Genomic DNA, 11,972 nt, shown 5'->3' on the forward strand with positions numbered 1-11,972 from the left:
AAAACAATGATCAATGATGATTGGATTCAAGAACTGCAGGAATAATGAATGAGAAAAGGTAAACTTTTTTGTTAGCAAAGCAAGATAATCCAAAGTGGAAAGGAATTTATGCCTATGTGCTAGATAAGGCAGTGAAGGACAAGACAACAAATTAGATAACAAATGTAGGTGAATCTAGTGCACTAAAATTTTTGCAAGATAAGGTCTTTACAACTGGGAAGAAGAAAAAGCAACTGGAATTTAAGGCGACAAGATGGCATAATGATCCAATCTAATGAATGAGAGTGCAATGATGGTGGTTTTTCAGGAATAAGGTGTAGGCCGACTAATGTGGAAATGGGCCAGTCATATAGCCCATAAGAAATATTTTGGGAAGACATCTACTTGGTCCCTATTCTCACTAGGACGGGTTCTTTAAAAGTAAAGCCCTAGTTCAACTAGAGGGCAGTAGTGAGGAAATATGGCCCAGAGTTTGAAATTTCTAGGAAGACTTGATCCAAGGGATAAGGAATTTGCAAGCTCATGATTGCAAAGCCCTACTATTTCTAAAGAGTCATATATCACAGACGAAGTGAAAATCCGGGAAAAAGGGAAAAAAAGTTAAAAGCTTGTTACACACCAAGAAAGTGGACAAATTTAAGGCTACGAGAGAATGAAGATGGGAGAGCTAAAAGTAGAGGTGTTCAAACTTCAATTAAAACTGAATTAATTGATCGAACCAATCTAATTCAGTCAATTGGTAAGTTAACTGAGCTAGTTCGATTGGAGGTAGGTTAAAGGTTTTTTGGAATTTCGTTTCACGGTTATTTCGATTTGAAATCGGGTAATAAACCGTATTAACAAACTTAATAAATAATATTATATATTATATGTATTATGTTATTACTAATTCGGTTAATTCGGATAAATGAACATTATTAATTTATTTTTTATATGTTTTATACTTGTTTTAACAAAAAAAATATAAATTTCAGTTAATTCAGTTAACCGGCTGAATTAACCAAAATATTTTTGTTCAGTTAATTTTTTTTTGAAAAATTTTGATTCGATTAACGATTAAAGGATTAAAAAGTTCGATTAATTTAATTAATACTAATTTGGTTCGGTTAACCAATCGATTAACCATTTGAACACCCCTAGCTAAAAGGAAATAGAGTTACTTAAGCAAAATATGAATCTTCTACATAGTGTTGAATGCAGTTAATGAACTACAAAATAAGCAGCAACGTTGCAAGAGAGGATGCATCTAAGGAGGTGGGTGACTCCTCATTTATTTATAAAAAACAATTTATGATGAAGCTTTAACCAAGGGTTGGAGCAGGACCTTGGTTGAAGATTTATGAGGGTGTTGCCTATTTTCATGGGTTGCTGCTGGTTATTTGTTGGGGGAGTTACGTAGAGCTTTCCTCCTTACATATAATGAGGAGACAACATCTACCCATGGCAGTGTTTGAGCTAGAATTGCTTTATTTTGAATTCTTCGGGAAGGGACAATCTTGTTTTGTTATTTTATCGTCTCTTTACAGTTATACACGGGGTTTTCATCTATCTGGTGATTATGTTCAATTATTATCATCTAAGGTAGTTGGTATCGCAGTGGTGGATGTATTGTTTTTCAATGAAAATGGTACATATCAATATCATTTTATTCCGATGTATAATTTTAATTTTATCAATATATTTTTAAAAATATTTAATTCATGTATATAAAAATATTTAAAAATATAAAATGAACTAGATTAAATAAATTCCAAATATAAAATATCCATCAACTATATAAACCGCTCATCAATAAACTTCACAAATAAAAATTCATCATTCACAAATATAAAATATAACTATCAATCATATAAAATATTTATTTTAGATAATTCTTTATATTATTTATTACTTTCTTATATTATTAAAGTTTAAATGATAAAAGAAATAATTTTATCAATTTTTTAAACTCTATTCTTGTACTACCAAATGTACATTGTTCTGCCTAGTATAATCAAATTTAGGCGAAATGAACCAATACAACTAATATAAGCTAGTATTTTCACCCATGTAGAAAGTATAGTTTGATGTTTTGGTTTACTATTGAAACAATATGCATTGACCAACATGACCGAAACTAATGTAGAACTACTTAGCTATCAACACATCATAAAACTATTGATGGTTGAGCTTATGAAATGGCATATCTTTAAGCTTAAATCAACACTCATTCGCTCATGGAAAACTTGTATAACCGTTCTTCTTTGAAAACTATTGGGGACCAATCCGATTAAACAACGAACAAGTAAAAAGTAGCGGAAGAAATTGAGAAATTGAACAAACAAATTTATTGTGAAAAAACTCCTCCAAAGAGGATAAAAAAACTACAGGAAAAGATAATTTTACTCTAATGGCTAAAAAACAAAGGGTATAAAAGATGGGGATAAAAAACTAAACCCCCAAACCTGAAAACAAAGAACCTTCAAAACTTCAACACAAAATTCTCCAAAAGTGTTATTAGTTCTAATCCTTAATGGGTGTATTTTCTAATGTTCTAAAAGAGCCTATTTATAGGCTAAATTTGTAGGTCAAATAATAATAAAATAATCTAGACTAATCAAAGTTCGACTGAAACAAAAAAAACATAATTTAACTTGGAGAATATCTCTCAAATTTGACTGAAATATGAGTCATACTCAACAAATCTCCACCTTGACTCGTATTTCCACAACGCCATTTTTGCCAAAGCCCACCACGGGTCTATCTTGAACTATACAGGGAATTAATTGAGTCGAATCTGTGCTTAGAAGCTGGAAGGCTTCTAGCCTTTGACTTGTGCACTGCCAAATCAAAACTAACTCGGGTCTGATTTTCACGAACATAGTGCCCTAACTTTTCAAAACTTGCATCCAAAAGAGAACTTTTCTTCAACGAAACGGTCATACCTTTTTCCCACTTATAACCAAGTTGCCTCCTATAACACCTTTATCCCATCACCGTCGCCGGATTAGGGTTATAGTGTGTTAGAGTACAGTTCAAAACATTTAACTTCAAAAAGAAACAACTATACAAAACTAACTAATGACATTCCATAACTCATATAATTCCAGGTAAAATTACATTTATAGACCTTAAATCGAACCCACAGGACCCTAAAAATAATTAGAAAATAATTAGGGGTCATTTTGAAACAAAACATAAAAACCTGGAAAATTTGAAAATAGGGGTCACACGGCCGTGTGGCTTAGAAATATGGTCGTGTCTATTTCATACGCCTATGTACATGGATCGTGTAACTAACTGTGCCCGTGTAATACAAGGTCGCATGACCGTGTAAATCACTATGACCGTGTAGCTCAGCGTCATACGGCCATGTCGCCAAGCTGTGTAACTCTCTGTGCTCGTGTGGACCAACCTGTACTTAAAACAACAATGACACACAGCCGTGTGTGTTCTAGGTCGTGTGTTCTAATTTTTACCTTCAAATTCAAGTTTACCAAAACATGCCTACTTGGACATTAAGCAACCTAATTTCCATATAATAGACTTACTCAAAACACGATTAAACAAGCTCAAAACATGTCAAAACATCGAAGAACACATGCCTAACCAATGTGCCCTCAATGACACCATAATTCAATTTTTCAACCAAGTTGTATACAAAGCCAATAATTCTTTACTAAGAACACATGCCAATCTTACCTTTCATACATATAATTCAAGTTTACTTCTATCATAGTATAGTCATTCAATAGTAGCATATAACCAAATGATAAAAAAAACACTTATTTATGAACCATTACAAGCCAAATATCAAAGACATATATTCACATAAACCAAAATCATTTCAAGACCAAAATTATTCAAGTATAGCAACTACCAAAAGTAACTAGTAATCAAGACGTTAACAAAACACCTATTACATGCCATATAACCAAAAGTAAACTTTCAAACCCACTAAAAGATATCTGGATAGTGTGATTTCTTTGACTCGATCAGATCACCTGATTTCCACGAAATGTTATCTGCAAAGAAACAAGATAAATAACACGAATAAGTTTTTATAAGGCTTAGTAAGTTCGTCAAGTAAAACAATAAAACTTTTCGAAATAACATGAAAACTTAAATAACAAGATTAATAATCAGTATTTCCTGTCAAACACGATTCATAACAGGTGAGTTATACACAAATGAGTACGAGATACATTTGAATATAATCATACGAGATCATACAATAACAAGCCATAATGCTAACATGAAATCATGAACAAAACATCTGAGAACAAAAGAAAATTTACTAAGGATCGATGATATGTTTTTCAGAGTTGTTACTGTCTATTTCAAGAAAGGCGAGGAAAGTTTCAGTTGGTGTGAGTTCATATGCATCAAATTAGTAGTGAAGGAGGAAAAGCAGAAACCTAGAGGTTTCAAACTCAAATATAAACTAAAAAGATAAGGATGATATTATTATGATATTTAATTATAATGATAGATTGATATTTATTATGCATATGGTTGGCTTAGCCACACGTTAAAGTATTGATACACTAAAAATATTGCTCGATGAACGAGAATAACGGATATGAGTACACAGTTATCCACCCGAAACACACCAAGAGCTCTAATGAGCCTATCCAACTGAAAACACGCATTGGCACCAAGTTCCTAGCCTGTAGGCTAACATCCTTCCAAAAACACTCCTAGGCACTAAGTGCCAAGCCCGAAGGCTATACATCCGCCCCGGTAGCACGCCAGGATCACTATAATATAACTCAATAGTTCGCAACAAATGTTGAACTTTGGTATATTCAGTATATAAACATAAATCAGGAATCATCGCCCCTTCACATATCAATCTCGTACAGTGCACTCTATAACCTATTGACATGCTATTCATACTCTATCCTACGTTATCTGGCTTAAATCACATTATCGTCAAATAAGTTCCAAACAATTTATTATCTTAATTTATATTAAAGACTCACCAAGAATTCAACCAAGGTATTCAACAATCATTTTTATATTTAACGTACATCTTAAAATATCTATTACAATAAGCCAAACGAACTTACTAGGGCTAAACTGTAGTAATGTCAAAAGTCTAGAGACTATTCTGCAACCTTCTATTTTCCTCGATTATCAACTTGTTATTAATCTATAATATAATTTTATTTCAATTATTAACATCAATTTCATATATTATTCAATTCAATACATATATCTTCTTATTTATAATTTTGCACATTTGACCCCAAACATTTATATTTTATACAATTTAGTCCTTAAACTCAAAAATTACAAAATTAACCTTATTTAAACACAACCCAAGCCAACCAAATATCTAAGGCTCTTAAACAACCCTCTATTTATCATTAATTCACAACAATACCATGAAATTTTACCATTTAAACGATTTAATTCTTTAACATTAAAATCAACAAATGTTCTTTTACAAAATAGCCCTATTTAACAACCAACCTTAATAATCTATCATAAACTTTCATAAACCCTTCAAACTAATCCATGGCACATTTTAAAACATTTAGCAATTTCAAAAATAGAGGTACGAGTAAAACCTAGTTACAACGATTTCAAAAATATAAAAAAATATAAAAAAAAATGAACTCAAAATGGACTTACATGCAAGGGTTATCCATAACCAAACCTTCAACCCTTCAATAGAGGTTTTCTTACTAAAAAATCGGTGGAAGATGATGTTTTTGGAAGATGACCCATTATTTTTTTATGTTTTATTACTTTATTATTAATTAAATCTTAAAAATCAACATATAATATGTATAAATTTTACTTAATAACCGTCCTACTATATATAAAATAGTATAATTACCACTTAAATCCTTCCACATATAATAATTAAACCATTTAATCATTATGAATCAATAGTGATTAAGTTTTACCTCTTTTACAAATTAGTCCTTTTTCTTTAATTAACTAATTAAACATTAAAATTCATTAACTAAAATTTAATAAAGCACTAATGATCTCGTAAATATTTAATAATTAATATTTATGGACCGACACATCAGAATTGTGGCATCAAAACCACTATTTTCGACACCATTAAAAAAAAAGTTGTTACAACTCTGTTCCAAACGAGTTGACTTTGACCCCGTAACAGACGAAGGACATCTAGTTTCACCGGTCACTATAAAACCTTCTAGAATATAAAGACTATCGGTTCTTTTACCTTTTAACAAAATGAAAGCCCCATGAGACACCTTAATGCCGCTCAACTCAATGTCGATTCTGCAACCTTTTGATTCTAAAATACTCAAGGAGATGAAATTCTTTCGTAAATCAGGTACATACCTGACATCTGAGAGTGTCCTAATCGTCCCATCGTGTATCCTAATTTTAATAGTACCAATACTAATTATCTTACTAGATGAATCTTTTCCCATGAACACAACTCCATCTTCAATCAAACTGTATGTGGAGAACCGTTATCTGTTGGGACACATGTGGAAAGAACATCCCGAATCTAGGATCCACTCAGACATAAGCTTGGAGGTATCGCTCGTTGACACTAATAAGAAATCATCTCCGCTTTCATCGGCCAAATTAGCACCAACTACATCTTCCTTGTTACTGTTGAACCAATGTCGATAATGATAATAAAAAACAATCACAAAGTAATAAGAAAAATAAAAATAAAAATATAGATTTTACGTGGAAAACCCTTTTAGGAAAAATAACGGGTAGAGAAAAAAAATTCACTAATGTCGAATTCAAATGATACAAGAGGATTTTAGACTACATCTATTTATAGGTTGAAAAAACCTTATTCTGATCAATGTCAAATAGATGAAGTGTAGTAAGGTTGAAAAACCTTATTCTAATCAATGTAAAATAAAAGAAGTATAGTTCTATATGGATTTTACTTTTATTTTATTTTACCACTATATTTTATTTTAATAAGGATTCGAGTCACTCAACTCTAGCAATCTCCACCTTAACATAAATTCTCAATGAACAAGTTCTTCATCATGAACTCTCAATGAACAAGTTCTCCACCTCTTCCACGGAACTCTTAAGGGGTCTTCTTCAACAATGAACACCAGCCAAGTCTAAACAATGCTTAAGCTTTGTTATAGGAAGTGACTTAGTCATCATATCTGTAGGATTTTCATGAGTACTAACTTTGCTCATAATAATATCTCCACGAGCAATAATATCATGCATAAAATGATACTGAACATCAATGTGCTATTTTCTTTCACGAAAAATTTGATGTTTTGTAAGGAAAATGACACTCTGACTATCACAAAATACTGTACTAATTTGAAGGTCTTTATTGAGTTCACCAAAGAGTCCATTTAACCAAATAGCTTCTTTACAAGCCTCAGTAATCACCATGTACTCAGCTTTAATAGTAGACAAAGCAACTGTAGTTTGTAAAGTGGCTTTCTAACTGATTGCGTAACCCCTAATAGTAAAGACATAACCTGTGATGTATCTTCTTTTATCAAGGTTTCCAGCAAAATTAGAATCAACATACCCAATAACTCCATTTATAGTTCTTACAAATTGTAAGCAAACATCAATAGTACCTCGCAAGTATCTGAAAATCCACTGAACTACTTTCCAGTGTTCTTTACTGAGATTCACCATGTATATACTAACTGTATTAACTACATATGATAAATCTAGATGTGAGCAAACCATAGCATACATGAGAGATCCCACTGTACTAGAATATGGAACACGTGACATGTAGTCAATCTCATCATCAGATTGTGGAGACAAAACTGATAAAAGTCTGAAGTGGGCTGCTAATGGAGTACTAACAGGCTTGACACTCTATATATTAAACCTGCAAAGAGATTTCTCAATGTACCCTTTCTGACTTAGGTACAATTTACATGATTTTCTATTTCTGAAAATCTCCATCCCAAGTATCTTTTTTGTTGCTCCTAAATCTTTCATCTCAAAATTCTTCACTAAGCTGGGTTTTAACCTTTCTTATCTCTATTGTATCTTTGACTATTATCAACATGTCATTAACATAAATGAGTAGATATACAAAAGAACCATCATTGTTTTTCTTAAATTAAACACACTATCAAAGCTGCTTCTTTTGAAATCATGAGTAATCATAAATGAATCAAACCTCTTGTACCATTGTCTTGGGACTGTTTCAAGCCATAAAAGGGAATTTTTCAGCAAGCAAACATAGTCTTCTTTTTCTGAGACTGTAAAACCCTTTAGTTGTTACATGTAAATATCTTCTTCAAGTTCTCCATGTAAGATTGTTGTTTTTACGTCTAACTACTCAAGCTCTAAATCATACATGGCCACAATACCAATCAAGGCTCGAATCAAACTATGCTTCATAACTAAAGAAAACACATCTGTGAAGTCTACACTTGGAATCTAACTGTAACCTTTTGTAACCAACCTTACTTTACATCTGGGTTTTTCAACTTCTAGAGTTCCTTTTTCTTCTTGATCATCAATTTACAACAAACAATCTTTTTGCCCTAGGAAGCTTTAATAGGTTCCATGTTTTATTTTTATGGAGCGATTTCATTTCTTCTTACATGGCAAACATCCACTTTCCTGAATCTTCACAACTAACTGTCTCAGAATAAATAGATGGCTATTAACTTACATTTATATCTTCAGCCACGTTTAAAGCATAAGCAATTAGATCAACATTAGCGTACCTTTTTGGAGGTTTAATTTCTCTTCCAGGTCTGTTCCTGGCAATTGAATATTGTGGTGCTGACTGTGGTGAAGAAGCAACTCTACTCTGAGTTTCTATTTTAACTTGAGAAGTAGATTTTACTATAAATCATGGATCAATCTGAAGCTCCATCTGTTTCACATATGTGTTTGAACTTTGCTGGTTTTTATTGAAATAGCCTTTAAGAGATAAGTTAGGTAGCATAACAGTTTCATAAAAAATAACATCTCTGCTAATTACAACTTTTCTATTTTCAGGACACCATAACTTATACCCTTTAACACCAGCCTTATAACCAAGAAAAACACATTTAATGGATCTAGGTTCCAATTTCCCATTATCAACATGAGCATATGCAGAACACCCAAAAATCTTCAAATCAGAATAATCAACAGGATTAGCAGACCATACCTCTTATGGAGGCTTTTTCTCAATGGAAACGAACAGAGACTGGTTAATTAAAAAACATGCAGTAGAGGCCGCTTCAACCCAAAACGAATTCGATAAAAAAGAATTTGACAACATACATCAAACCTTTTCCATGATTGTTCTATTCATCCGTTCTGTAAAGCTATTTTGCTATGGAGTATGATGAGCTGTTAAGTGTTTCACGATTCCTTCTAATTTGCACAATTCATTAAACTCATCAAAACAAAATTCCAAGCCATTATCTAAGCGGATGTGTTTTATCTATTTTCTTGTCTAATTCTTGATCATAGTTTTCTAAGCCTTAAACGTATAAAACACATCACTTTTCTTCTTTAGGAAGAATGCCCAAACTTTTTTGGAAAAATCATCAATAATCGTCAGTATATAATTAGCGTTACCTCTCAAAGGCACTCTAGATGCTCCCCAAAGATTAGAATGAATATAATTCAGCGTTCTCTTCGTGTTATGGATTCCTTTAGTGAATCGAACTCTCTTTTGCTTCCCAAAAATGCAGCACTTACAAAACTATAGTTTGCTAATGCATTATCCATCAATAAGTCCTCTTTTGCTTAATTTTGCTTAATTTTGTCATATCATTCTCACTCATATGCCCTAGACGCATATACCAAAGTCTAGTAACATCACCACCTAACAAGGAAGAGAAAGTTACCGCTGTATCACCAATAACATTAAAACCTTACAAAACATATAACTTGGCAGTCTTTTTCTACATTTTTATCACAACGATATAACCCTTGCTAATCTTCAGAACCCCACTTTCAACTGTGTACTTGTGCCCTTTTGAATCAAGAGTACTCAATGAAATCAAATTCCTCTTCAATTCTTGTACATGTCGCACGCCACTAAATGTTCTGATGATTCCATTGAACATATTAATTTTGATTGTGCCAATACCTGCGATTTTACATGAAGCATTATTTCTCATCAAAATAACACATTCAGACACTATTTCATATATTGTAAACTAATCCCGATCGGGACTCATATGGAATGTGCAACTAGAATCGAGGATCAACTCCTCGCTCACTTTAAAGTTGTCGATAGAAGCAACTAGGAGTTCACCATCGTTGTAGTCTTCTACAACATCAGCTTCACCAAATTGTTCTAATTGTTTTCCCTTTTGATTAACAGCCTCCCTTTTGATCTTATTTTGCAACTTATAGCACTTAGATTTAATGTGCCATTTCTTCTTGTAAAAGTTATAGGTTTTACCTCTGTTTGAAGATCTCGATCTACCCTTAGATTTACTGCGATGATTTCGTTCATGTGTCCTTTCACGATTATCATCAGTATTTTGTTCTTGTCTCTTACGAACAATGAGACCCTATCTCTGATAGTCAAATTCAACCACAAGATGTTTCATCTTGTCATACAAGGTTAAGGAAGCATAGACTTCATCAACTGTGAGAGATTCACGGCTATACAAAATCGTATCTCTAAAGGTTGAATAAGACGGGTAAATGAACAAAGTAAAATTAACCCTAAATCTTCTTTATCATACTGAACCTCCATGGCCTCTAGGTTTGAGAAAATTTCTTTAAACATAGTTAAGTGTTCGTGCACAAACGCACATTCCTCCAAACGATGAGCATAAAGACATTGCTTCATATGCAACTTGCTAGTTAGGGTTTTTGACATGCATAGCTGCTGCAACTTTTCCCATAATGCAACAACAGTCTTTTTTTTCATCACATTCTGCAGAATTTCATTCAAAAAATACAGATGTAATTGCTTTAAAACCTTTCGATCTTTATGCTCCTTCTCTTCCTTTGTTAATGTCGAAGATATCTTACCTATCCTTTGTAAGGCATCCTCCAAATCCATTTGCGCAAGACCTGTCTGCATCTTTATCTACCACAATGTGGACCTAGTGTTGCAATCCAACAGTGGAATATCATACTTCAATGTTGCCATTATTGTGATCGAGACAAGCAACCCGAAAAGCTTTGATACCAGATTGTTAAACTAATGTTGATAATGACAATAAAGAACGACCGCAAAGTAATAAGAAAAGGAAAAAAAAGCACACAGATTTTATGTGGAAAACCCTTTTGGCAAAAACCATGGGTAAAGGAAAAGAAAATTCACTAATGTCGAATTCAAATGATATAAGAGAAGTTTAGACTACATATATTTATAGGTTGAAAAAACCTTATTCTAATCAATGTTAAATAGATGAAGTGTAGTAAGGTTGAAAAACATTATTCTAATCAATGTAAAATAAAAGAAGTATAGTTTTGTATGGATTTTACTTTTATTTTATTTTACCATTTTATTTTATTTTAACAAGGACTCAAGTCACTCAACTCTAACAGTTACTCTCAGCAGCCCTTTTATTTCGCAGTTTATAATAATATGCTTTAACGTGACCTAACTGCTTACAATAGCGACACCTTTTGTCTCGCTTCTTTGATGCTACCAAAATGGAAGCTTGTTTATCTGCATTGCTATCTGAACCAAACTCATTGTTGAGTTTGTCTTTACTCAACAAATGACCCTGCACATCCTTGAACGAGAGTTTGTCTCTGCCATAAATCAGGGTATCCCTAAAAGACTTGTATGAAGAGGGTAAATAGTCCAATAATAACATAGCCTGATTTTCATCGTCAATCTTAACCTCAACATTATTTAAATCATTCAAAAGAGTAATAAATTGACTAATGTGATCTCTAAGAAGCTCACTTTCGTTCATGCGAAACGTAAATAGACATTGTTTCAACACTAAACGGTTAGCTAGAGACTTAGTCGCATAAAGAGTTTCTAACCTTTTCCACAAGGTGAATGAGGTTTTCTCCATCAATACCTCCTGCAAAACCCTATTCGTGAGGCACAACTA

This window comes from Gossypium raimondii, chromosome 10 (genome assembly GCF_025698545.1).
Source record: "Gossypium raimondii isolate GPD5lz chromosome 10, ASM2569854v1, whole genome shotgun sequence".
In the NCBI taxonomy this organism is placed as follows: Eukaryota; Viridiplantae; Streptophyta; class Magnoliopsida; order Malvales; family Malvaceae; genus Gossypium; species Gossypium raimondii.